Source organism: Labrus bergylta, chromosome 17 (assembly GCF_963930695.1).
Source record: "Labrus bergylta chromosome 17, fLabBer1.1, whole genome shotgun sequence".
Lineage (NCBI taxonomy): Eukaryota > Metazoa > Chordata > Actinopteri > Labriformes > Labridae > Labrus > Labrus bergylta.
In genome coordinates this window covers 25,313,440-25,339,832 of record NC_089211.1, presented here as the reverse complement: position 1 = coordinate 25,339,832, position 26,393 = coordinate 25,313,440, and the positions used below count along the sequence as shown (strand labels likewise).

The following is a 26,393-nucleotide window of genomic DNA, read 5'->3' as shown; positions in this document are numbered from 1 at the left end:
AAAACTTTTAACTGCTCACATTATTAACTCAGTTAATCAAAAACCCATCAATCATAAAGTATGAAGGCTGAATAATGACGGGCCTGCTCGTGTTTCACAGACAGCCAGACGTCGTTTGTGTGACCAGCGGGTAACTCATCATCTGCAGCTGATTCATCCTCCACCTGGACCGCAGTGAGAACATTCACTCTACACTCCCTCTCTCTCTCTCTCTCTCTCACTCTACACTCTCTCTCTCTCTCTCTCTCTCTCTCTCTCACTCTACACTCTCTCTCTCTCTCTCTCTCTCTCTGTCTCTCTCTCTCTCTCTGTCTCTCTCTCTCTGTCTCTCTCTTGTCTCTCTCTCTCTCTCTCTCTCTGTCTCTCTCTCTCTCCCTCTGTCTCTCCCTCTGTCTCTCTCTGTCTCTGTCTCTCGCTCTGTTGGTCTCTCTCTCTCTGTCTCTGTCTCTCTCTCTCTCTCTCTCTCTCTCTCGTCTCTGTCTCTGTCTCTGTCTGTTGGTGTAATCCCAGGATGAGTCAGCAGAGGGCGCTAAACAGCTCGTTCTGCTAATCACATATAGTTCCCCGATATGAAACCAAGAGACGGCTTCAAGCCTCAACGTAAGCCGGTGAAACCTCTTACATGGACTCTCTTCTCCAAACACTGGAGAGCAGCCCTCCACTGGCAGCCCTGCAGCATTCTGAAGCCTTCCATAGAGCTGGCCAATCACAAGAGAGTGGGCACATGGGGAGGGGGGTCTTAAAGAGACAGCAGCTGAAACTAAACCGGCTGAAATGAGGGTAAATAAGGAGGTTTTTATGAGCTGAAGATCATGCAAAGCTGCTCTAAATGTTTCACAGACTGACGACATGAAAGGTGAAGATGGTCTTATTGCCGATTTATATTCAATCCAGTCCTCAACCTTGGGTGTTTCATTCTTTGGCCCATTTCTTTGTGAAGACTTTTTTGCCTGAGATGAACTTAATCCTCATCATATATCTATATTCGTCTACAAGTTACATAATCCTCGATCTCCACAAAACAGCAGCTGAGCAGAGTTTGTTTTATTTGTTGTCCTGGAGCAAATCTTCCAGATTTCCTCCCAGGGCCTTTTTCTCTTTCTCTTTCTTGGAATGAGTCGTGGAGAAAAGAGGAGATGTTTGTAGTTTTAGCTTTTAAATCCATAACAGGAGAGAGGAGGAGACAGACAGGAGGAGATCTGTCAGGAGGATGAATGTCTACAGTGGGAAAGAAAACCTTTCCGTGCAGGTGTTTAAGAGGAAAAACAGTCAACTGTAGAAACTATAAACTATTTGATTTCCTCTTTTTAAGAGTCTGTTATAACTGCTGGCAGAGAATTAAAAAAATACACCAAACAGCTGGTGAACACAAGTGAGACAGTATTTCCATCATGGCGACCGCCATCAATGGGACTCCAGTATGCAGCCAGTATGTCCTCCTTCTAACTTCAGATTCTGCTCCTGAATGCTCTGGATTTGTTTGGACCAGAGAAGGTAGGCACTTTTAAGGCGACCCCCTCACACGGCCGTTTTGGACGCCCCTCTGTTTGCCAGATATCAGAGCAGTTATCAGTTAGCGGCAAGAGAAGAGGAGATGGAAGTGATTGTACCCGACCTAAAAAGCCTCTGCATGTTTCTAATAAGCTCCACGAGCAGAAACGTGCTCAAACTAGGATCAATATTGGAGATGCTTTTGAAAAATGGAGAGAGGTTAGAACACAGAAAGGTTTACAGACCCATGCAGAGCTGGATAAACACTGAAGCTTCAGAGTCCACCACATGGTGACCTGAGTGAGCATCCACTCTAGAGAGGAGGGGGGGGAGACAGCTCTCTACGATGTTTAGAATTCAGACTGCAGTACCCATTTTAAACACTAGGAGTCAGAGCTACATACTGCTCCGTTAATAAAAAAGTCAGAATAATCTATAAAGGATTAATGATTTATTAGCCTCAATTTAAGACATGAAGAACTTTAAAATACATTTTTATTCAAGGTTATTTTCACTTTCACAACTTTAGAATTACAGAGTTCTGCATGCGGGATAAGAGAGAGATAAACTCTGCTGCTGACTAAGAGAACAATGAAGAGGGTTCAGCATCATCTGCTGCAAATATTATAAATCTCACCCCAGACTGTCAGTTCTGTTATCGTTAGGTGTCATGTCTGATTAACTAAAAGAAACGAGTTAGAGGACTCTTGTTAGCCGGTTTTAAAAATATTTGTACTGATGTTCAGACAGAGGTGTTAATAGAAACCAAATATTTAAAGACAAAGAGACGTGAACCTTCAGGGAATTCGAGGAGAGAGCACTGGCAACAAAACTCTTTTTCTTAAATTTGACCTTTTTAGGCCTCTTCAGTGGTTCAATGATGATAATTTATTTTAGTTATACCACAGGAATGTCAGTCTTGTGACTAAAGCTTGGACACAAGGTTGATTTTTAGGAACATTAATCGGACTGATGACACTCAGAGGTAAAACATCCTCAGACTCCAAGAGAGGAAGAGGAAACCTGATCAAATATTACAGTCCTGATTCACTCGTCACCTCCTCGTCTCCAGGTAACTCGTAACATTTACAGTGAAGGAGGGAACTTCTTCTTTTGGTCCTGGACGTTACACAACCGTCGAGGATTCCCTGAAGCGTTTCAGTTCATCAGGACCGACATGAACCGGTGAGCCAGGCATCATTTCTCTCCCCCGAACATTCCTTCTTGACAGCGAGCTAAGGAAACAGATCAAAGACGCCAAGAGACTCTCCATCCCACCTTTACCTCTGACCTGCTAAAACCTCACGATGATTTACAACACAGGACCTCGGACACGTTTCCCTCCATGCTTTTCTCTTCAGCAACGCCAGACAGATATTTATTTCAAGGTTCTGCAGGCAAAAAAAATAAAAAGTAGAGCTTTGTTCAATTCAAAGTTTATCAATTTTTTTCTGTAAAAATATCTGAATTGCTTCATGAGAGAGGCCCTTGAAGCTCCTTGAACTGGGCCTTTGTGTCTGCAGAGACTCAAAGAACACACAAATGGTCCAGGGGGTTGTGCAGAGCGTTGTTCCCAGACGAGCGTGCCAGCTCTAATCTCTTTCTGTCTGGAAGCGCTGACCTCTTTTGCTCACTTGATGGCTTATTACCGGTATTGATTTTGGCTCTTTTTATATTCACAGACTTCCTGCCGGGGCAGCACATGACCCACGCACATATCAGCTACTAGTTAGCGGCTGTCAACACAGAACAACAAACATTGCACACACGCTCTGCTCAGGATGAATCTGTAGTTATAGATATTTATCGTTGTTGTTTTGTTTTTTTTAAGATAAATCAGACGACAGAGTGAGATCTTCACTGGAGGATAAATAAAGCGTCTCTCCTCTTGGGATGCTGGATCATGATCCACGCTCTGGGATTTAACTCTGTGGTCGTTTACTCCTTCAGGACTCGTGTCAGCGGCTCCAGCTGGATTTGAGCTGAAGTGGACAAACCTCATTCTGTAAGTGCAAAGAAATCACTACTACTTGTTTTTGATGTTTTAGATCTCAAATTTAAAATTCACCAGGGTTCAATTTAAGACTATTTCTTCAAGAGAAGGTCTGGAACATCATGAAGTCTAACTCGTGATGTGCTTCAATGCCAATCAACCTGATTGAGTCTAGAGTAGAAGTTTGATCATATCAATATTTTCCTGCTTCAAGTAAATCAGAATGAGACATCAACTTCCTCTCTGACACCGCCGTCAGAGAGTCCAGCTTCACCCCTACAACATGGCTGACACTGAGAACCAGTTTATTTAAAGGTTAATATTTAAAAACAAAATGTGTTGTATATATGCGACTCAAATACCCGTTACCCTGACTTTCTCCTCTTCTGGTGTTTGAGACTTCCTGTCTTCTGACTCCGCTGTGTGTTTCTGTATTCTCACACGACCATCGCGTTTATTCACAATGCCCGGTCTAAGTGAAAGATTGGTTTGGCTGAGTGATGATTTACAGACTAGTGCATTGGTCTGCAGGGCTCCCTGGTCTGTGACCTTCCTGGCCGCTGAAATCATAACCCTACACGCATCAACGGCGGCACTTTTTGAAAATAGCGCACTCATCGACATGCTGTATGTTCACCTGGGTCCAGATTTGGACCATTTTAGATGAGCAGACAAAACGTCATTATGTACCGTTGTTTACTAACTGATCTGTGGGATTTAACTCCTCATCGCTCAGTTAAACTGTGTTCAGATTTAAAAATGGGTATGAACTGAGAATGAATACGCAGAATCTATAAACTTTTAACAGAAATGTGCCAAATTTAAGAGCAATTTTGAATCAACTTCTCACTTTTCTTAGCGCTTCCTGAGACGTTGACATTTGATTCGTCTCACAGTGAAGCTAAGTGACGAGGTGGAGGCTCTGTATCGTGATTATCTGAGTTAAAGTGATTACTGGTTGTTTCAAAACGTGAATAGAAATAAAAAGATACATTTGAGAAGTGTGGAAAATACTCGTGATTACATCATAATAATCATTTTACATTTTCCTTTTAGAGTCTGGTCGTGTCGACAAAGAGAATATTTCATGACCCCGGTGTAACGACACGTCAGGGGAAGAAGCTGAAGTGTAAAGTATCTTTGTCTATTTTTAGAGGTTGTTAAAAAAAACAGCAGCTGGCTGATTTGTCTGCACATCTGGTTTGAACTGAGTACATCCACTCTCAGGCTCCCTGCATCACACAGCGTCCCGCCTCCTTTCCTCCACCCCCCCCCCCCCCCCCCCCCCCCCCCCAACGCTCTGACTTGCTGGAGATATTTGTGTTTTCCTCACCATGGTTTTATAGACAGCGCTCATGTTCTCCTGGAGATGGATGGGGGTTTGAGGCAAACAGAAACGGATGCTTAAAACAACCCAGAGAGTTTTTGAGTGTCTGAACTCTGGAGGTTGAAGGTTCATACGACGAGTAACAACAGAATTATGAACGCAGATGTAAGTTTGTCACTGTGACTTTTTGTGTTGATGGCAGGGGGGGCATGTCCAGAGGGTTAGGGTTAGGGTTAGGGGTTAGATACCAACCCAAAAATTCTAAACTGTGACTGGCTATTTGCCTTTTCAGAGATTGGACTGCTGTTAGTTTCTTATGTTGTTGACCTGCGCAAAAGGTTTGCTCTAGGCTGGGGGTGGAGTCTATGGGTGGCGATACCAGGGGAGGGGAGGGGATTTTTTTTTACCAGAATCCCACTGTGACATCACAAGGAGAGCACATTAGAAACAGAGCATTTTTCTCTGTGTTGTAAGACTTATGCAGACCACAAACAAAGGACTGGATGGTTTATTTCACATGTTGTGGGTCAGTAGACTCTCAGGTTACACATAAATATGTTCAACAACACTGTACAAGTTTTCATAATATGTCCCCTTTAGGCTAAGAGCATAGATATTTTTCCATTAGTGTTTTTTGAAGGTCTCAGCTGATGATGGTGGACTCTTTAAGTTTTACAGCAGATTCTCCTTTGAGGATAACCGAACGACTGCGTTCACCGGGGAAAAAAAATCATCAAAGAGTAACTTACACTGTTTGGCAATGTTTCACCTCCCCCAGTCTCCCACATCAAAAGGCGGACAGCGCGGTTGCTGTGGTTACGGTTTGTTTTGGTTTGGTTTTTGGGCCGGATGAGCCTGAACGTTTTGATGAGGGACTCGTCTCCACTTTGTCATCCGAGATGGATCATAAAAATAAGAAATGGAGCTCGTTGCCTGACATGTCTTCAAGCTTTAGATCATTCTAGACCATCTGCCAATTCTTAGACAACCTTAGATATATTATTTAAATATCTGTAAAATGTTAGAATAATGAATTTATTACATCGTGCATCATTTTTTTTTCTTATTTTCCCTTTTTTCAAATGTAGCTAACATCTCATGATACTGACAGTTCAGGAGGATTATGCTTTTTCTCATATCTCCTGCTGAATATTCGGTTTCTGTTGACTTCATCAAAACGTTCAGAGCTCAAACCACTGTCCTTCTGACTTCATAGTTGGAGGAGGTTCACTGGTGTGCAGCCGGACGACGGGATGCTTTTGGTGCTCCTCACAGTCTGTGGCGTGTTCACTGAGCGTGGTTGACTGAATCCCCTTTCCTTTCAACATCTCCTGATCTCACAGTGTGACGTGTAAGAAATGGAACATCAAGGTTTCTGATACTTTTAGTGATCGGTTGCAAATCTTTTTTTACATCTATCTTAAAAGAAATGGAAACATGAATCTGTATGACATTGGGTCATATATTAGGTAGAAATGTGAAATACATTTTGAAGTTGGTGCCTTCTTGGCCTGAGAAAAGGCAGAAAGTGTCTTTTTGGCTCATGTTGATGAAAGACACCAAATCCCAGAATGCACAGCACCACAGGCCACTCCCGCTATTTCTAATCAGAATCAGAAATACTTTATTAATCCCAGAGGGAAATTCGATCGTTACAGTTTCTCTAAAATATACAATATAGCAGTAGAAATATAGTAATAAAAACATTTACAGATATATTTACTTCAACACACAAGGCCATTTCCTCAACTGATTCAGAGATTTCTTCCAGAATTGATCTTGGAAATATATATTGTCGAAAATATGAGGAACTAGCGTTGTAGTTTCACCCTGCTAACAACAGCTTCCAGTGATGCAAAAATCGTCAATTTGTGTCACTGGAAGCTCCTTTTCAGACTCAGAAATACAAAGATTTCCCATCTCAGGGAAAAATGAGGGCGGGATGCATGACCATTCAAAAATACTACCAGGTTTCTACTGATACAAAGATTAATGCTAAAGGGTGAAGTATCCCTTTAAGGTCATGGTAAGGGCAAAATGTCCTCTGGTTGTAATTATTTCCTTTTTGGTCTCAGTTGTTGTCCACAAAGATGAGTCCAACAGAAACATACTGAACTGACACATCATCCAGTTCATGTATCCACATCCCTTCTTTAATCCGACAAGAATCCTGAAAAGAAAGTGATTTGACCCAAATGCCTCTGTCCTGCCTTTAAACTGCAGAGGTGTGCAGTGTGGGCAGCTTCTTTGAAATATACAGTTTCTACATGCTGTATTTTATCTCAGGCAGGCCGGGTGTACTCTTCATGCCCTCCCTCGCTGCAGAGCAGCAGCGTTGACGGTTATTGATGGCCAGCTGGGTCATCTGCACATCCGTCAGCTTTGGAGGAGATAACCCTGTGTCTGTTCCCAGTTGAATGTGGTCCATTTGTTGTATGTTAGTGCGGCCATATTTCACTCCCACTGGAAGTATTTACTGCTGTACCAAAGGAATGTAATGAATAATACAGTTTGTCTGTGCTAATATGTTCATGCTGGAACAACTACAGGTGTCACACAGCTATTCATCTTTATTTATGTATTTTAAAGAGGAACTTAAACCTTTGTATAAAGTAGAGCTGTTGATCAAGTATGTTTAAATTGTATATATTTTGAGGGCTGCATGGTGCAGTGGTTAGCGCTGATGCCTCACAGCGAGGAGGTTCCTGGTTTGAATCTCCATCTGACAGGAACCTCTGTGTGGAGTTTGCATGTTCTCCCTGTGCATGTGTGGGTTCTCTCCTGGTACTCTGACTTCCTCCCACAGTCCAAAGACACGCTCATTAGGTTAACTGCTGACTCTAAATTGCCCGTAGGTGTGAATGTGAGTGTGGCTGGTTGTCTGTCCTGTGATTGGCTGGCGACCAGGCCAGGGTGGAACCCCGCCTCTCGCCCAATGACAACTGGGATCCAGCGCCCCCACGACTCTAAACGGGAAAAGCGGCAAGGATAATAAATGGATGAATGGATATTGTGTTATGTTAAAGGTCCCATATTCTGCTTTTTCTGGTTTTATCTGCTCTTCAGTGTGTTTTCCAAGTGTCCTGTGCATGTTTAGGCACATCTATGTGCAAAAATTCAAAGTCCGCGGAAACGCGGCTTCTCCTACGTCCTCCTGTTAGCTGTAGCATTAGCTGCATGTAACGCTCGGCTCTAGCCCCTCTCAAAAAATATTTGCCAGTGTGACGTCTTGTCAGTGTGAGATCACTGATCTAAGCCGATTGGTTCGTTGTGGCCCAGCAGCTCATGTTGCACGCCCACGATATGCCGCAGCCTGCGGTAGCACAGTAGTGCTAAGGTGCTAATGTTTATGCTCCCCTCGGACGGAGCCAGTGGCTGCATTCCCAATATGGTAAAAGAGGCGGGACATTTCCGAGAACTGTGCTGAGCAACTGACCAATAACGACAGAGCGGACACGTGGGGACTCTGAACGTGGTCACTTCAGAGCCTTAGAGAGAGAGTCAGAAGAGAGCCGGTGCATGGAGCGGCAGTTCATGAAAACAGACACTTTTTTCAAACTTTAGCTGTTGTGAACATACTTTAGTAGGTACATAGATTAAATATACGAACCCCAAAAAGGGCAGAATATGACCTCTTTAATTATGAATTGCAACGGCCCTCTACAGGTTGAAACCTGGCTTCTGCAATGGAATTTTTCTATTGGCTGATCTGGACACAGGTGACGTTTGTGGTTTCTATAAAAAACTTTGTCACCTGACTCCGCAAACTGTGGGGACTCAAGTTGATTGAGAGAATTGCTCGGATTGATTATAACTGAAATCTTACCGGCTTTCTGTGAAATACGGCGATTGTGAAGTGCAAAAACGGGGCTAATCTGTTAAAATATGTTAAAGCTATTATATTCAAATCCTCCAGGGAGGATCGTCTACCAATCAGAGACGGCTGTTAAATGTGCTAACGGTTGAAACTGATACTGTTCTGGATCGCTGTAGTCGTGGCCCGCAGGAGGCTCAGGAGGAGAGAAGTCCTCGACTTCAAACCACATTTTCTTTTTTTCCTTTTTTAAGATTCAGTTTTGGGGCTTTTTATGCCTTAATTTCAGAGACAGAGGATAGAATCTGAAAAATCAGGGAAAGAGAGAAAGAGAGAGAGTGGGGAATGACATGCGGGAAAGGAGCCACAGGTCGGATTCGAGCCTGGGCCCGCCCACCTTGAAGACAACAACATCTGTACGTGGGGCGAGCCCAATAACCACTTGGCTACCGACACCCCCAAAACCACATTCCTGTGGTCTTTGCTCATGGCTTAACAACCTACCTTAGCTTGCTAATTAGTTTCTGTGTGTGTGGGTTTGTGTGACGCAAAGACCGCATGGTGTTGCAGCTGATGGCCACTCGATGCTTTAGTCACCCTTAACATTTTTAACACAAGTCCTACATACGGAAAAAGTTCCATTTAAACTTTAAATCTTATCATTTAACGTTTCTTTTTCGACCTGACTTGATGAGAATATTTTTAACATGAAGGCGCTCTCAGTGTGCAGCGTCACAGAAGTCAGAACAATGACTTCATGCTCCCACACATTTTCCATGTGTCCTCCTCCAAGCTGAGACCGCAGAGTTCTTGCAGCTGTGTGCACAAAAGCGCTGAGTAGCTGCTAACTGAGGCCAGACTTGAGTAGCCCCTGTGAAGACCAGCCATCTCCCACAGTGGGTAAATGTCAGCTAGATGGAATGAGGCAGAGCTGGAAACCCGGGAAGGCCCTGCAGCTCTGCAGAGAGGCGCAGCAGTGGTATAACTTATGCAGGCCGGTTTTCAGATGCATGCCATAACTTCTGAGAGTCGACTTGTCAAACATGTTTGAAGCCACGATATGAATCTACCACCGCTGGAGTTCAGATGTGTGTGAATAATTGGTACATGGATCATATTAAAACGGCGCCTTTCTACTCCTCTGACCGCTCAAAGCGCTCGCACGTTAGCACAGTGATGTCAGAGGATGCTATGTGACGTGTCTTTAATGATTAACTCATCGTAGGGACCTTTTTCAAACCATCCCAATGTGTCCTAAACAGACCACTGATGGGCTAATTGGATCTGGTTTGAACATGTGTTCTTGCCGATGGATAAAGAATCTGATGTCCACTGCATATCATCATTTTGTAGCCGATCCTCGGTCCTGGAAAGAAGACTCCAAACTTCAGCTATAGCAGAAAAATGCAGATTCCATCGTGGCAATGTGACACTGGCCCTGCTCTTTACACTTGTGGATTTGTGGATGTTCAAAGGAGTGCTGCTGATCCAATCTTTGTGTTTTGTAGACTTGGGGAAGGCCTTGGACCGCGTCCCCAAAGCGTCTTTTTGGTTGTACTGTACTGGACAAAGTAACACTTGGGCTGTTCTTATTAGCAATGTGGCTCCTGTTTAGACAAAATGAGTGTTGAACTTTGTGCTGTTTGTTTCTTCAAAGGTTGTCCATTGTCACCAATTCTGTTTGTCGTCCACTTTCCTGTAACCCTCTCTCCATTTCTACAATTCACTTATCAGACGCTTTTATCCAAAGCGACGTACATCAGAGAGTAAGAACAACACAAGCAAGGATCTAGAAAAAAGGGAACAATGTCAGTAAGAGCAAACGATCAGCTTTGAGTCCAATTGGACACACAGGTGCTGACAGGAAGTGACCAGAGGCAAAGCACAACATTGAGGGCAGTTCTTGAGAGCTCTAATCAGTATAGAAACCATCTTATAAGTCGTCGTTATGAAACAAAAACCATCATCATTACCATCATCATCATCAATAATATGGAGACCATCATCATTAAGTTAGTAGGTATTCATGAAAGAGCTGGGTCTTTAGCTTTTTCTTAAAGGTGCAGAGGGACTCTGCAGATCACATGGAGTTTGGAAGTTCATTCCACCACCGGGGGGCGACAGAGGAGAAGAGTCTAGTCAGCGTTGATAAAGTATTTATGATTCTTGCCATGTCCATTTTGAAAGAAGCATTTTCTTCAATAGAGTATCTTATCAGTAATTTGCTGAGTAAAGAAAAAGCACGAGTTGTAGTACAACACACCTCCAAGGGCTGTGTGGATGGATACGTAGGACTAGGGGACCGGGACAGGAAGCTCTGTTTTCTCTTCTCTGGGCAGGGTGGCACAGCTCCCCCTTTACCGTTTCATTGGTGTCTTGTGTCCGTCCTCAACAAAGTTCTGGCATGCTCAGGAGGGCTTAGCACAGCCTGTTTTCAGCAGTGTGGGAAGCAGAAAAACTGCTGACCAAAACTAGTCTAACATTGGAAGGTACGCCCTGAGGAACTCCTGAACCAAAGACAGAAAAAGACTAAGTCCGCACACCAGAAGCTGCTCCAATTAAATACAATTTAATGACCACATGTAACGTTTCGGGCCCTTGCTTTCAACTCCTGAAACCAACCAACACATCCAGGGATCGCCAGCCGGAGAGTTCACGTCTTGAGTGTGTCATGTGATAAGTTATGGCATTTCAATTTAAGGTCACATTTGGGTTCATCAATTATGATGCCAAGTCTGTGGTCTTCCCTAAACTCAGACAACAGCTGTACCTAAGTTACAAAGTAAAACCATAAAAAGCGGTGAAGATTTTAGACTGCAAAAGTGAATATTGTTGGACAAAAAGAAAGAATGAGAAGAGCATTTTCAGATTTGTCCTGTGTATAAACAGAATGTTCATATTCTAAACAGAACAGGAGTGCAGCTGGCATGAATGTCTTGAGCACATGAGACAGGATTACCGTCTAATACCAGGATGTAAACACCGATGGAGACCTCGGACATGACATCTGAGAGGACACAACCTCAGCTGTGGTCTTGTTTTCTGTTTTGAGACGAAGGCATGACACATGACATGACATCATGACAGATTAACAGATCAGTTCTTATAGTGTGTGGAGAGCAACGAGATGACCGACTCAGCTCACCACACACTAACAGATTCATTCACCAACGACCAGAGTCTCCACTCTTAGAACGTGTCATCTCGCGCCGTCAAACTCGACATGAGAGTAAACAAACATGATGGCTAGCTGTTAGCTGACTCGTGTTGTTGCCACAAATCAACACAACCTTCCACCACTTTATGATATCCATCTTATTTTATGCTTTGCGTTTGCTGTTGTTGCCATGGAAATGTTTGTTGTGCTTCCTGCTTCAGTCAGCTTGCTTCCTTATTGGCTACTGTTCCATTCCATCGTGCTCAGTCGTCCTCTGTGTTTTCCACACACAACAGGATTTCTGTTCGTAAATATTGAACATGTTTGATATTTAGGATTTAAAAGCGGGGCGGCCCTGATCGTCTTCCGATCAGATTAAAATCACTCCTACACACTTCACACCACGGGAAAATCTGGAAAGATAATCGGGTCTTTGCTGACTTTGGTTGGAAGGGGGGCCGATTCTCTCGTAGTGTGTACCCCGCCTTAGCTGATGGAGTTCGGACTCTGCATATTGCTTGTTTTTGGCTTGGGTAACTTTGCACATTTCCTTGTAGCTCCAATATTATTGTGCACGTAATTAGACAAATTCAGAAATGAGATTGTTCTTCATAATAGTGCTTTGTAATCCTTTGCAGTCAAACTTGTAAAGTTTGTAGAGTCAAGTAAGGTCAGCAAAGCCAATGCAGTCAAAGGTCATGAGTTTATTATAAAGCTACGACTGAGGAAGCGATGGTATCTCGTATAAGGTTCAGACGACTTTGTGTGGTTAATAACCCCGGCACACTTTACATCCCAGGGCTCACTGGGGCGTGCAGCGCTAACAAAAGACTCTGCTAATACAGTCAGTGCACAAGTCTTTGGTCCCTTTTGTCTGCTTTAATAGACAATGATAATTTCTCTCTCTGGTCAAAAGGATCATTATGGAAGCAGAATGAACCAATGAAAGGAGAGAGTGGAAGCACTGCGAGTCTTCTGGAGAACTGGAGGCTAAAACTGGACTGAACTCCAGACGTGTTTTAGTTTTTAAGTCTGAAATCTGGGGGCCATGTTTTAAACGTGTTCAGGTGTTCAATAATATGTAGTTGGGTATTATGTTGAAGTTATTATCTGACATAAACCAACACAAAAGCCTCTCAGGCTGCATTTTGTGTTACACTGAAATGGAAGAACACGACATGAAAGTTTGTTGACATTTGAGTTTCCCAGCAGACGACTCCAATTCACATTTCTGATCCCTCAACTTTTCTTTTTACTTTCCCAAGATGGATGATTCGCCTTGAAATCGTGTTCAGATTTATTTACTTATTTTCATTTAAAAACCATTTACTACACAGACAACACATGTGTGAGCTTAAAGTCATTGTGGTCTTAAAGGGGACATATTATGAAAAATCCATTTGTTGTTGAACATATATCTGTGTAACCTGAGTGTCTACTGACCCACAAAATGTGAAATAAACCCATCCAGTCCTTTGTTTGTGGTCTGCATAAGTCTTACAACACAGAGAAAAATGCTCTGTTTCAAATGTGCTCTCCTCGTGATGTCACAGTGGGATTCTGGTAAAAAGAAAATCCCCTCCCCTCCCCTGGTATCTCCACCCATGGACTCCACCCCCAGCCTAGAGAAAAACTTTTGCACAGGTCCGCCATTTTTATTCTCGCTACAGAGTGTAACAGAGTGATGTCTATGGGGAAAACTCAGGGGGGGTCATTGCATTTAAAGAGACACACACACCAAAACGGAGCGTACTGAGAGAGCTGGTTTATACAGGGTCACAAACCTCCTCTGATGCTTGATTCATGTTATATTTTGATCAAAGGACAGCACAGATGTTTCATTTAGACCACAGGGGACTGTTTGAAAAGGTGGAGGAGGGGGGTGATATGTCCTCTTTAAAGGAACGCTGTAATTCTCCTCATCAAATATGACATTAACCTCAGCGATGAATGACTCATTGTTGATCTGATTAAGGATATTGAACCAAAAACAAATGCATACAAAGAGTCACATTTAGTACAGCTCATTCAGCAGTGTCACACTAATCCTCAAACTAATGCCAGGAGGGGAGGGAGGAGGGAAGGGGGGGCGCAGATCCTCTTATCTGCAGCGAGCACAAGCTCATTAGAGCTACCACAGAGGGACGGGATCTCAGCGCAGAGTTTGCAGTCCCTAGTTTTGACTCTTTAAGTATTAACTGCAATCAGAAGCTCTAAGCACACAAGCTGGCAAAGCCTCAGGAGTGACCTGAGAGGGATTTGTGATGCATTCAGGGCCATATTAGTTCATGTTTGTGTGAGCTGTGACATCTCTGGTCTGCTCAGTGTCTGCCCACGGCCGTTCGCTGACTCAGAGTTAGACTGATGATGATTGAAACACCAGAGAACACACGGCTCTCCGTCCTCATTTCTTTGTCGATGTCATAGATTTTTATCATTCAGCCTCTAATACTTATATTTGCAGTGAGATAAGATATAAAAAAATAAATATTTTGAGGGATCTTGACAAACAAAGTCTGCACGGCTCACCTCTTTCAGAGTTTATTCTTCAGTTTAACCTTTACTTGAACAGGCGCTAACTTCTCTTCACCTCAAATAACCTCCCGCGTCTCATCCACTTAAAGTTCCTTTCCTGACATTTACCAGCCTTTGTCCAGCTGTAATAATCAAACACATTGTCGGCAGTTGGAGAGTCTTGTGAGTGTCACGGCTTTGCAGGAGTTTTTAGAGGCTCATTAAATCCAAAGAGGTCGTCTTGATGCTAGCTCCTCTGCGGAGACGTGTTTGTGTTACTCACAGTTTGTTGATCATAAATCTCGTTACCTGTGTTGGAAAAGCTTCACTATCTTAAAAGTCTGGACAAACAGTTCAGCTGTCCAAAGAGCCTGGTTTATAACTTGCTTACCATATCATTATTGAGTTTGTCCGGGGGTCAGGTCTATTCTCCCTGTATGTAGGGAACTCTGTAACTCTGATACCTAGTGGTTAAAGTGGGTACTGCAGTCCATATTCTAAACATCATAGAGAGCTGTCTCCCCCCCCCCCCCCTCCTCTCTAGAGTCCATGCTCACTCAGGTCACCATGTGGTGGACTCTGAAGCTTCAGTGTTTATCCAGCTCTGCATGGGTCTGTAAACCTTTCTGTGTTCTAACCTCTCTCCATTTTTCAAAAGCATCTCCAATATTGATCCTAGTTTGAGCACGTTTCTGCTCGTGGAGCTTATTAGAAACATGCAGAGGCTTTTTAGGTCGGGTACAATCACTTCTATCTGAACCACTTCTCTTGCCCGCTTCCATCGCTGCAACACCTGTTGACCTGATAACTGCTCTCATATCTGACAAACCGAGGGGCGTCCAAAACGGTCTTAAAAGCGGCTACCTTCTCTGGTCCAAACAAATCCAGAGCATTCAGGAGCAGAATCTAAAGTTAGAAGGAGGACATACTGGCTGCTGCATTGTTGTCAGAGAAGCCAGCACTTCAACATAGCATGTTTCCTTAATGATCAGATAGTAAGATACCTTTATCATTTCACTCTCTACACATCTCACTGATTGGACCTTTAAAGGCTCTTCAGTTAAAAGATTTTACTTTGTCAAATAGAACTACATTCAAATGTCCGCTCTTTGAATGGAGTTTCAACATCGAAAGCAAAGTCATGTTTTCCAAGATATGTCATTTTAAAAACAGGATTTTGTACAAATAATCTGGCAAAAATGTACTTTAACAATAAAAAAAAAAAGTAAAAGTCACTCTTTCTAGTTTCCACTCATGTTCAGAAAATGAAGTCTGCTGTGTTTACTGACCTCATGGTTCATTTTAGGTGAGCAGTTGAGCCTAAACTACCCGTGACCCACTGAACTCTATAACTACACTCACTGAAGACACTGTGTTTTCCTTTGAACCAGTTATATCCTGTTGAGATTATAGAGTGCAGGACAAGGTAGCATGGATGAATTAACCTTAATGTCTGAGACCCAATGCCAATTTATAAACGTCCAATAAATGTTTAGTCTTAGGAGAACTGTGAAGCGCAAGGAACAAAAAAAATGTATCCGAGTTCACTAGAAAAGAAACTGGTTCAAATTTCCCAACAACAGGTCATTGAATAGAATAACCTATGAATTGATCATAGACTATAAATATTAAGGAACGAAGCCTCAGTGACGTCTCCCGTCTGTTCCTGCAGGGGGCGCTGGAGTCCCATCGATGGCGGTCTCCATGCTGGAAATGCTGTCTCAGTCTAACTTTCAGTCAACCTAACGACAGGCTGAGAGCTGGAGCTGAGGCGGGTTTTAAACCTCCTGACAAACCGTTACACCGCGCCCACCTGTCAATCAGGTCAGCTACACGCCTTATTGTGAATAACTCTTATCCTTCATCAAATCAAAACTGATGAGTCATCAAAACATTCACCCCCCCGTACAGTGTGTGTCCATCCAGACATGAGCTAATCACACCTATTTGGTTTTTTGAACCAGGCTGTAAACATGTTCATCTCTGCTGTAAAAACAGGCTGTTTAGAATGGGTGTGTATGTGACTTCCTGTTCTTCTGCAGCACAGCCTCTAGTGGACACTCCAGGAACTGCAGAATGTTACTTCCTTTTTCAACACTGGAGGTTGCTGCTTGGAATTGATGACAAATAACCCTAACCCTAACCCTATCCTCTCCGTCTTCCGCCTGCTCCACTTCTCAGAAAATGTGTGCTCAAACAGGCCGTTTGAAGATTTTCCCTTCATGACATCACCACCTCCCCCAGGTGGGTGACACTCCCACAGCTAGGTGTTTGTTCTGCCCTCTGAGTCTGCCTTCTCACCGTAAACAACAGGACATGGAGCGAGAAAGCACTGAGACACCCAAGCCCTTCCAGAGAGGGGGCGTGGTCAGACACAGCTTATTTACATATTTAAAGGTACAGACACAGAAACAGCCTGTTCTGAGCAGGGCTGAAATATAGGGGTTTATAGGCATGATCAAATACAGGATCAGAGTGGATTTAGAACAAGAAACTTCACACACATGTTTTGAGAAGCTCTGAGACTTATTTACACTGAAGAAGAGGAGGAGGATATGTCACCTTTAAATCTTAACTCTGTAATTCTCATGCTATGTCGATGCTAAAACCTGCATTCTCACCACATTATTAATTCAATGATCTCATATTTTCTGTGTCTTGTTAAAGACACATGTAGAATCAAAGCTCAGGGTAAAGAATTGGACATTGTTTGGAAAGCGTGAGGATGATCTGTGTCTGTAACATCCACTTTAATCTCCAACACAAGAACACCTGTGTTGTTTTAACAGAGGATGGTTTTAGTCTCCTCACATCTGCTCAGCAGATTTACTCATGAATGTGTTTTAATATGAAACTTTATGACAGTACTGCTTCACCCACTTTCTTTTTCAATATCAACGTTGCATTTTGAGTTGCTGATGGTCTTTGATAGAGATCGATAGATTTTAGGACGTGCGAGACGTTTAGGTCTGGTGGTCGGTTTGGTCCAATGCTACCACACTGAAGTTTTCAATTATTTGGTGGATTATAGTTTTAGCTTAACAATGATGTACCGATGAGTGCCAATGAGTGCAATCGACCTGCTAAAGTCCAAAGACAAGTCGACAGTATCTTTACTGTCCCCACAGGGAAATGGTTTACAGCCGGAAACATACATAAAGACTAATAGATGATCCACAAACATTTACTTCTTAAGATCCACCTAAGGATCATCCAGCTCCCAGTGAAAAGAGCAGCGAGGAAGTAAAATGCACTGCTATTCAACAAACAAATAGCAACAGGTACAAACGTGTCCAATGTGTCCTTGGGATTGGTCCTTGGCTGCCTGTCGGCCTTTACTTTACTTTATGCAGATGGTTGACGGTAATGATTTCCAAAGAAATATAGATCCAATATTGATGATCCATTTACATCCCAACTGCTCCAGAGTGTCTCCACACATATTATGACAGTCATTTCAAAGTAATATTTACAGACTTTTTATTTTATTTTCAAGTCTTACAGAAGCTGAACGGTTTTCCTGAGCTTGCATGTTTTATAAATACTGCAGCGCAGTTACCACCAACTCTCAGCAGATGGTTATTGCTTCACTCTAACTGTGTTTGTAAAGTAGATACTTTTTGCTATCCGCTTTGTTTTCATAGAAAGGGGCAGGGGGCAGTTTTCCCCAAATTTGTGCTTAATTGTTCAGTTAAAGATGAGTAAACAGCATTGAAGCACAGAGACACTTTTTACTCTGCAGTGCAGTTTTGAGTGCATTTAACCCTTTGTTTGTTTATGTGTGTTCTGTGAATCAGCCGGTTTCTTTCTGACTCAGTTGCACAGATAGCGTGCTCGAAGCTGTGCAGTCCTTTTATGAATCAGGTCCTCTTGGGTTTGAGCAGACGTGGTTGGCTGAGTGTTTGTTCCACTTGTTGGCAGATGGTCTTGTTGTCATCATAACTTACACGTTGTTTATAGCTGCAGTAAAGGGGCCTGCCCAGACTTTTTTGAACTGTGGGGGTGGCACTGACTTATGCAGGGGTGGCAGCATGACGTTTGTGGGCAAAAGCATGCAAACAAATTACATTTTTTAACCCTTTCTGTCCCCACTAATGATATGAAAGTAACACAATTTGGCACATATTAATGTCCATAGCTTGATTCTTTAGGGACACAAAAACAAACAGTTGCAAAGTCACAATTTAAAGATTTAGAAATTTACTTGCAAACTCTTGTACACTGTCTAACTTGCAAAAAAATACATTGATTAGCAAATAAGTCCATTGCAAGTCAGACATTTTTATGGAAAGAGCAAAGTATTTATTAGCATCTGAGAGTGCTACCATTAGCCTGTTGAAAACAGCCAGAATGGTTGATTCATACTTAAGTCCCGCCTCTGATTAGGCAAGTAGCCAATCTTAGATCTGGATTTTGGGGTGGCCAATCAGTTTTCAAGGGGGGCCCATGCCACCAGTGGCCTCGCCCCTGTCTGGGGGTAGTGAAATCTGGCTCCTGCTCTGGTTTGTGTCTGTCCTATATGTGCTGCATGTGAAACACATGTGGAGTTTTAAATTAAAAAGGGGCCACGGTGTGACTTATTTTCTCGCCTCCACGCCACATTTTCTCATTTTTAGAGCAGATCCCCCGGGGTCTTCTGAAGCTTAGCAGCAGACTTGATTTAATGAATGGTGACAGAGTTTATGAGTTTATCCTCTTGTCTGTGAGTGGACCCTCTTCAGTACATACTTGAACTCTTGTTTCAGACATGCATTTATTTCCTGTTTGGCACCACAAGTTCCTGAAGTCCCGACACTCTGTTGTCTTTGCACCTTGTTGCTTTGTTTACCTGACCCGACCGTGCCGCAATGAAAAGTGACAAATCTGCTTAGCTCCATTGTGCTCTTAGATTAGTTGGATTTAAAGGCTCCTCCTTCTCGTCTTATTGTAAAAACATGGCCTACAAACAACTACTATTCCTGATAGGTCTTGTTCAGGGTCATACATGTTACACCTTTTTGATCAGGTTCTCCTTTACAAAACTTTGAAGAAAGTGTGTTTATATTGTACGTAACAGCCTGAAAGTTTAGAGCTCAGCAAAGTGAAGATATCATTGAGAGATTCATGAAAACCAATCTGAATTTGTTCACAATGAAAAGTCATCCTAACAAACCGGGGGGTTAGGGTTAGGCTAGCCTAGCAGTGATGTCACCCGCCCCTTGTACAGAGGCTTTAGTCCTCGTTGCAGTGGCCGTGGGTTCATATCTGACCTTCTCCTTTGCTGCTTGCCACCCCCCTGCTCTCTCCTCCCAGCATATCCTGTGTTTCCCAACAACAAACCAGCATGTCTTTAACATCTAAACCAGCCTCACAGACTCACTTTAAAGATTTAAGCTGATACTTACCTTATCCTCTTTAATCATATTAAGGTTAAACTGTGTGGAGACCGTATGGTGGTGGTATGTTGCCTGATTCCCCGGCTCTTCTATAAGTAGTATCATGTTTTTACATTCAGGTTTGGGACTAAACTAAACCACCGATATCACATCTCCAGTCACAGCTCATTCTCATTTCATTCCAAGACGGCTGGAAGCGACAGTTTAAAAAATGTGTTCAGTTTCCTTCTTGCAGCATCTGTTAAATGTATGAGAATGTAACCCAGTCTGTGCAAAAAGTCTGAGATCGGCCTCGCTGTTAGACTTCCACGTTTACTAATTTATCACTGACTGGGTAATAACTGGAAATCTTCAATGATGGATTTAGCAGCATATTTATTCGCTAAGTGATGTTAGTGAGCGCAATAAAATGTGGTTTCAGCTGCTGTAGCCATCCATCACCGTCCGTCACAGAGTCGGAGAAATATTCTCCTTTAGTGTGTCTCCATGTGTGCGTGAAATACAGAACTATGGAGGAGTGGCCACTAGGGGCGAGAAGTGCAGGCTTACTCACAATACGATACGTGATATGATACGATATGTTACAATATATTTTACGATATGTTACAATACATTAAACGATAAGTTACGATACGATACGTTAAAATAAGTTGTGATGTGATATGCTACATTTTGATATGCTACGATATGTTACCACACGTGATGTTATACATTGCGTTGCGTTACGTTGCGTTGCGTTACGTTGCGTTGCGTTGCGTTGCGTTGCGTTGCGTTGCGTTGCGTTGCGTTGCGTTGCGTTGCGATACGTTGCGTAGCGTTGCGTTGCGTAGCGTTGCGTTGCGTTGCGTAGCGTTGCGTTGCGTAGCGTTGCGTTGCGTAGCGTTGCGTTGCGTAGCGTTGCGTTGCGTAGCGTTGCGTTGCGTTGCGTAGCGTTGCGTTGCGTAGCGTTGCGTTGCGTAGCGTTGCGTTGCGTAGCGTTGCGTTGCGTTGCGTAGCGTTGCGTTGCGTAGCGTTGCGTTGCGTAGCTTTGCGTTGCGTAGCGTAGCGTTGCGTTACGTAACATTGCGTTGCGTAGCGTTGCGTTGCGTAGCGTTGCGTTGCGTAGCGTTGCGTTGCGTTGCGTTGCGTTGCGTTGCGTTGCATTACGATACGTTGCGTTACGATACGTTGCGTTACGATACGTTGCGTTACGATACGTTGCGTTACGATACGTTGCGTTACGATGCGTTGCGATACGTTGCGTTGCGTTACGATACGTTGCAGATAACTGCATCACATAAGTCTGGACGACCATGTTACTGTATCTATAGTTTGTCCCTCCTCTAAAGGCAATGAGGGCGATGATTGAGGGGAAAGTTTCCTCATATTTTCATAAAATTTGACAAATTAAACCAATAAATAGTTTTTTATTTCTGCAGCGTTTGTCTTGCAGGAGGAAATCATCAATCGTTTCACTGAACAGTTAATATGGAAGAAGGTGAACGACTCTCTCTTTTGTCTTCTCTCTGACGTCACTTTTCCTCTCATTCCCGGCTTTCCCCTCTAATTTTCCTGCACGACCACAGGCGCTGCTGTCTCTGTCATGACTCCCAGTAACACTGGCATCTCATTTAAAGGTCCGGCTCTGCATCCATTAGCTATACAACGGGAGGGAGGGAATACTGGCTGCAGGAGAGAGAGAGGAAGAGAGGGAGGGAGGGAGAATGACGGCTATTTAAGGGTTGGCGTTTAAATAGCAATGAGGATTCTGACCTAAACGCTCCTCACACTTTTTTCTGGTCATTTACTCCCCCTCTCCCCCTCCTTCTCCCTCCCTCTCTCTCTCTCTCGCTCTCTCTGTCTGGTTTGACTCGCTTTCTTTTTCTCTCTCTGTCAGTGAACGAGCTGAACTCCAGCCTGAGCTGTGAGCAGAGAGGGAGCGATAAGGAGCCGGCTGTGGGAGCACTGACGGAGCTGCCACCTTGCAGGAGAGAGGCTGCGGGGACGGAGCGAAGCATCATTTCCCTCGGCTCCAATGAACGCGTGAGGAAGAGAGCCTCATCTCGTCTGCAGGGACTTGAGATTTGCACAAGTACGGGTATGAATTTGATCTTTTATTCAAATCATTTATAAAGCACGGGCATCTCACTGAGAGAGAGCACAAACAAACCTAATACGCGATCTGCTGATCTGCTCACAACGAGGGAAGCACGTGCAAGTGTGTCTGCAAGTTTACAACCTTTTAAAAATTCAAGAGAGGCGTGCATGTGTCTGGATTACTTCTCCTGATATGCATTTTGTTGGATAAAAGTTGGTGTTATTGAGTTTAATTTGTTGTTTTTTAAGCTCTTTGAATGGTTGAATTCCTCCTCATGGAAAGTGTTGGAGGTAGTTACATGCACCTTTAGTTATTCTCTCCACTTGTACATTTTTTGAGGAGTGTACGGTTACTCCACCACCAGAAGGCATCGATTATAGTTTAGTGGACGAGCATTCTTGGGTGTATTCTGCAACTTCTTTCCCTTCAGTCAGACTCTCTCACAGGAGCCAATTCAGAGATCAGAGGTGATGACGGAGTGAGGGAGCGAACATGTGGAAGAGTTATCCACAGCTTTGATCACCTAGGAAGGAAAAGACAGACCAAGCCAAATATATTCCCTCTCTATTTGTCGGGGTTTGAGGATCAATACTCCAAAAATAAATCTAAATACATTTCTGTGTGCGTGTGTGTGACTCTGTCTGTCTGGTGATGATTCATCACATTACCTCGGGCAATTCAATTCAGCTTTCATTGTGTGTCATTTTTCCATCTTGGAGATTAAATTAAGGGGAAAAGAAGTGGGTGGCAGGATTTGCCGGTGTGGGCAAGGGGAGGAGGGGAGGAGGAATACTTCATCCATTCAGTCCATTAGCTCCGCTTAATTGAAATGGAAGTCTGGCTTACAGAAGATTTAAAGCAAAGGAATATTATGTGAGGGAAGTCAAACTTTTGGGATTCAACTCCAGCTCGTCTCATAATGCACATCTTCTCCTGAGATGTTTCACAGCGAGGCGCACTATCCTCAGTCGGGGGGGGGGGGGGGGGGGGGGGGGGGTAGAGGGGACAGCTGGTTCAGGAGCTCGAGCTCCCCCAGGGCTCGTGCTGCACTGTTTCCCTCTGCGTGACCTCCACACATAGAGCCAGGGGTTGAGCATAACTCAGCATCACAAGCCTCTGAGGGTCCGATTGTTTCTGCATCCCGAACCCGGGTCAGTTAGAGAACAGAGGTGCAGCCCGTTGACACGAGGAGTTCCTGACGTCACAGTGTGAGGGGTTTATTTTAGTCACATAAGTCATGTTTAGCTCCTTCTTCCAGAAGAGAAACCCAGTGAAGTCATTGCTGAGATCATTTAACACTTGACTAATAAATGTGAGCGTATGATCATGTAAGGGTAGCTGTGTCAGTGTTTGGCCTCTGATGTTGTAAATCTGCCAGGATGTCCAGAATCATGTGTGTCGGTTACAGCGGGGAATGTGCACAGATGGCGCGTTTTGAAAGTGGATGATTTTCCAGCTGATTCTTTTATTAGCAGTGAAGAAAAATCTTCTGATGTCGTTCTCCACCTTAAAGCAACTCGCTGAAAGAGAGCAACAAGTGATAATGACCCAACATTTATATTTATCTCTGTGAGTGTTCATCTCTTGTTGCAGCCTCACAGAGCTGTGAGTGCAGCAGTTGTTGTCATGAGCATCCTTTTGAAAATATATTTGATATTCCCCGTATTTTGTCTCCTATAGATCGTACCCTGTACCCCACATCCTCCTCGCCCCGTGTCTGATCTGAGCTGTGATAGGGGGGCCGGCATTTTTATTAAGCTCATCATGCAGAAAAAGTCGGCGGGCAAACATCCTCCATTTGATGCTCATAGTGAAGAAAAAATAAATCTCAAATATAGCACATACAAAAGTAAGCAAGCAGCCATTGTCAGAGGACTGTTGTCATCGAGACAAGACGTAAGTGCAGCGCTTCAATTATCAGTGCACAAGTGCTTCATTCACGCGATCCAGCCAGCGCATTTCTGCCCCAAAAAGACGCCTAGAGGACACAAGCTTTCAGTTATTATCTTGAGAAAGTTTTCCATTGTTTTGAGGTATTACTCTGACTTCATGGTTTTGTCTTTGTCTTTATTACTCCCACGGATGACCCAGCCCCATTGGTTTCGTTTCCTGAACGTGAGAGCTCGTGGGCGTGTCAGCCTGTTTTGATGAAATGTTGAGAAAGAGAAGGAAAATATGACCGTGAGTCTGTATATTGTGTTTTATTTTGAAAAATTCCTTGTCTCACCTCCTGTCCGGGTTGTTCTATTCTGTTCCATGCTTACATTGCACCATCAAAAATAAACTTGCAGCGTATGTGAAACGGAGCAGAGCCTAGTTGGCGCTGCTTTCACGCTCTGGAGACGGACCGTGGCGCTCGCTGTGGAAACACAATCATTGACTAGAGTGGCAGCGGACGACGGCGTAGCTTGCTGAGTGACCACGGCGCACACGGAGTACGTGGAAATTGGGAGTTACTCAGTGAATACTTGTTGATTCCCTGTAAATACAGTTGGTACCTAACGGTAATTTACTTTTCAACTTTTCTCATTTATTCTCACGATGCCGCTCAGATAGATGCTGCCCCGTCTCATTGTCTCACACAATGACAATTAAGACTTCAATCTTGAATTAGTGAGTTCCTTGCCCCAAGGGGAGGAGCTTAGGTATCTCTTGTTCATGAGTGAGGGTGGACCGTCAGATTGACAGAGTTTAGTGTCAGCAGTAACGCTGACGTTGTGCCAGACCGTAAAGCTCTCGATTTACCGCTCGATCTTTGTTCAGACCTTCACCTGTCGTCACAAGCTTTGAGTAGTGACCGAGAGAATAAAATCGAGGATACAATCATCTGAAATTAGTTTCATCCAGAGGTCGTCTGGGCTTGGAGAGAGGGGGAGGAGCTTAGACATTCAGGGGGAGCTCTGATTTGAGCTGTTACTCCTTCACATCAAAAGGAGCCAGTTGAGGTGGTTCGGGTATCTGATCAGGATCCTCCTGGACGCCTCCCTTTGGATTTGGATTTGGATTTGGAAAATCTTTATTGTCCCCGAGGGGCAAGTTGGTTTGCAACAGAGGTCCATACAGTCAGTACATCCATAAAAAACAGCACAATGATATAAATACATATAAAATGTAATTAATGGATACCATCATCATGGACGTGAGTGAGATAATGGACAAAAGACCAACAGTCCATAGTAAAAGTGTCTACAGCTTATTTAAAAAACCAACAGCTGATGGAACAAACGACCTCGGGTTTCTATTTCATTTTGACATCCTTACATAAGTGAACGCCCAATTGGGAGGAGACCTCGGGGTAGACCCAGAGTTCGCTGGAGGGATTACATATCCCGTCTAGTCTAGGGAACGCCTCGGAATCCCCCAGGAGGAGGAGGAGCTGGAAAACGTTGTTGGGGAGAGGGACGCCTGGGTTGACTCACAGCGCTTGCTCCCGCTGCAAGCCGACCTCGGATAACTGAAGAAGACGGATGGATGGATGGATGGATGGATGGATGGATGGATCTTGAGTTAGGCGATCTGTACCGCGGTTTTTATCACATTGGTAGAAGTGGGCGTCTATATGATTCAACTCCAAAACAGAAACAAAGACTCTTATGATTCACTTTCCACCTCACACGAGGAGACCCAATTATTTCTAATAACTCAACTGTTTTCTCCGGTTGAAGCTCGCCTGGGGACACATGACGCTCTAATACGACTTATTACGACCATTAATACGACTTCTTTATAGCTACTGTGCAGCAGTGGGGATATGTGTCACCTCTTAATAAGGTGTCGCAGTTTTCTATTGTTGTTTTGTTTGCTACAGTAATTGGTAACGAGATGATTTCCAGATGTGAGAATCAAACGTTCATATCACAGACAAACGAAGCAGATGCACTTGATTAGTTTTCATCACTGACACGCTGCAGATGTTTCCTAGGAGAAGTGCGTGTAAGAACAGGCTGCGTTCAAACTCTTCTCCTGGAGGTGAAAAGTTTACATCAGTGCAGACGCTCCATGTTTCAGCATTAGAAGACGTCCCTTTAACCTCCCCTGCAGGAGCGTAGTTTCAGCTCATAGCCACCGTGTAGACAAGTATTTTAGTGCCTTTTTTTTTTTTTTTCCCTTTTTCTTTTCCTTGACTCGGCGAAACAGATGTCCTCAGTCCGGTGGCCAACATTCCCGCTTTCTCTCTTTTCCACGCGGGAAAGTTCCCTTCACACTGCCAGCATGGGGGGAAGAGCTTTTCAAGCTGCAGCAGTGCTGGATTATAGTTTAGCAAACAGGTTATATTTATTTCAATTCTCTCTCTCTCCAAAATTGTCTTCCCATGTCCCGTCGTCAAATGAAATGTCCTCGCTCGACCTCTCTCTGTGATGTACGCCTGGCTTCATAAACCACGAGAACTGTTAGGCTCCTTTGTTCTAACTGCACAGTTAGAAGACAAATGGAGATAATATCGATATAATGTCTCTATAAAATCAAATTAGAGTCATTTTACAAGCGTGGAACATGGAGCCACCATGAACAGTAATGCAATAAAGCACCTTCTTTTAAATGGGGGGGGGGGGCAGTTCAGAGTGCAGGACAGTGACGTAAAGAAATAAGAAACAAAACAAATTCAGATACTTAAAAAAAAACAGGAAAGCCAAAAAAAAAAAAA

General features: G+C 43.6%; 1 protein-coding gene across 8 annotated transcripts in view; it reads left to right on the top strand.

Moving 5' to 3' along the window:
- The first annotated feature begins 3,314 nt into the window (after positions 1 to 3,314).
- Positions 3,315 to 26,393, top strand: part of tnca (tenascin Ca) — a 60,278-nt gene continuing 37,199 nt past the window's right edge. For 3 of the 8 annotated variants that reach the window (XM_020653860.3, XM_020653859.3, XM_020653858.3), the window contains exon 1: positions 21,423 to 21,748. The gene's annotated coding sequence lies outside the window, so the exon portion shown is untranslated. Of the gene's footprint in view, positions 3,497 to 21,414; positions 21,749 to 26,393 lie in introns of those variants that run through there. The other 5 variants (XM_065965577.1, XM_020653857.3, XM_065965574.1 and 2 more) reach the window with 4 other exon arrangements.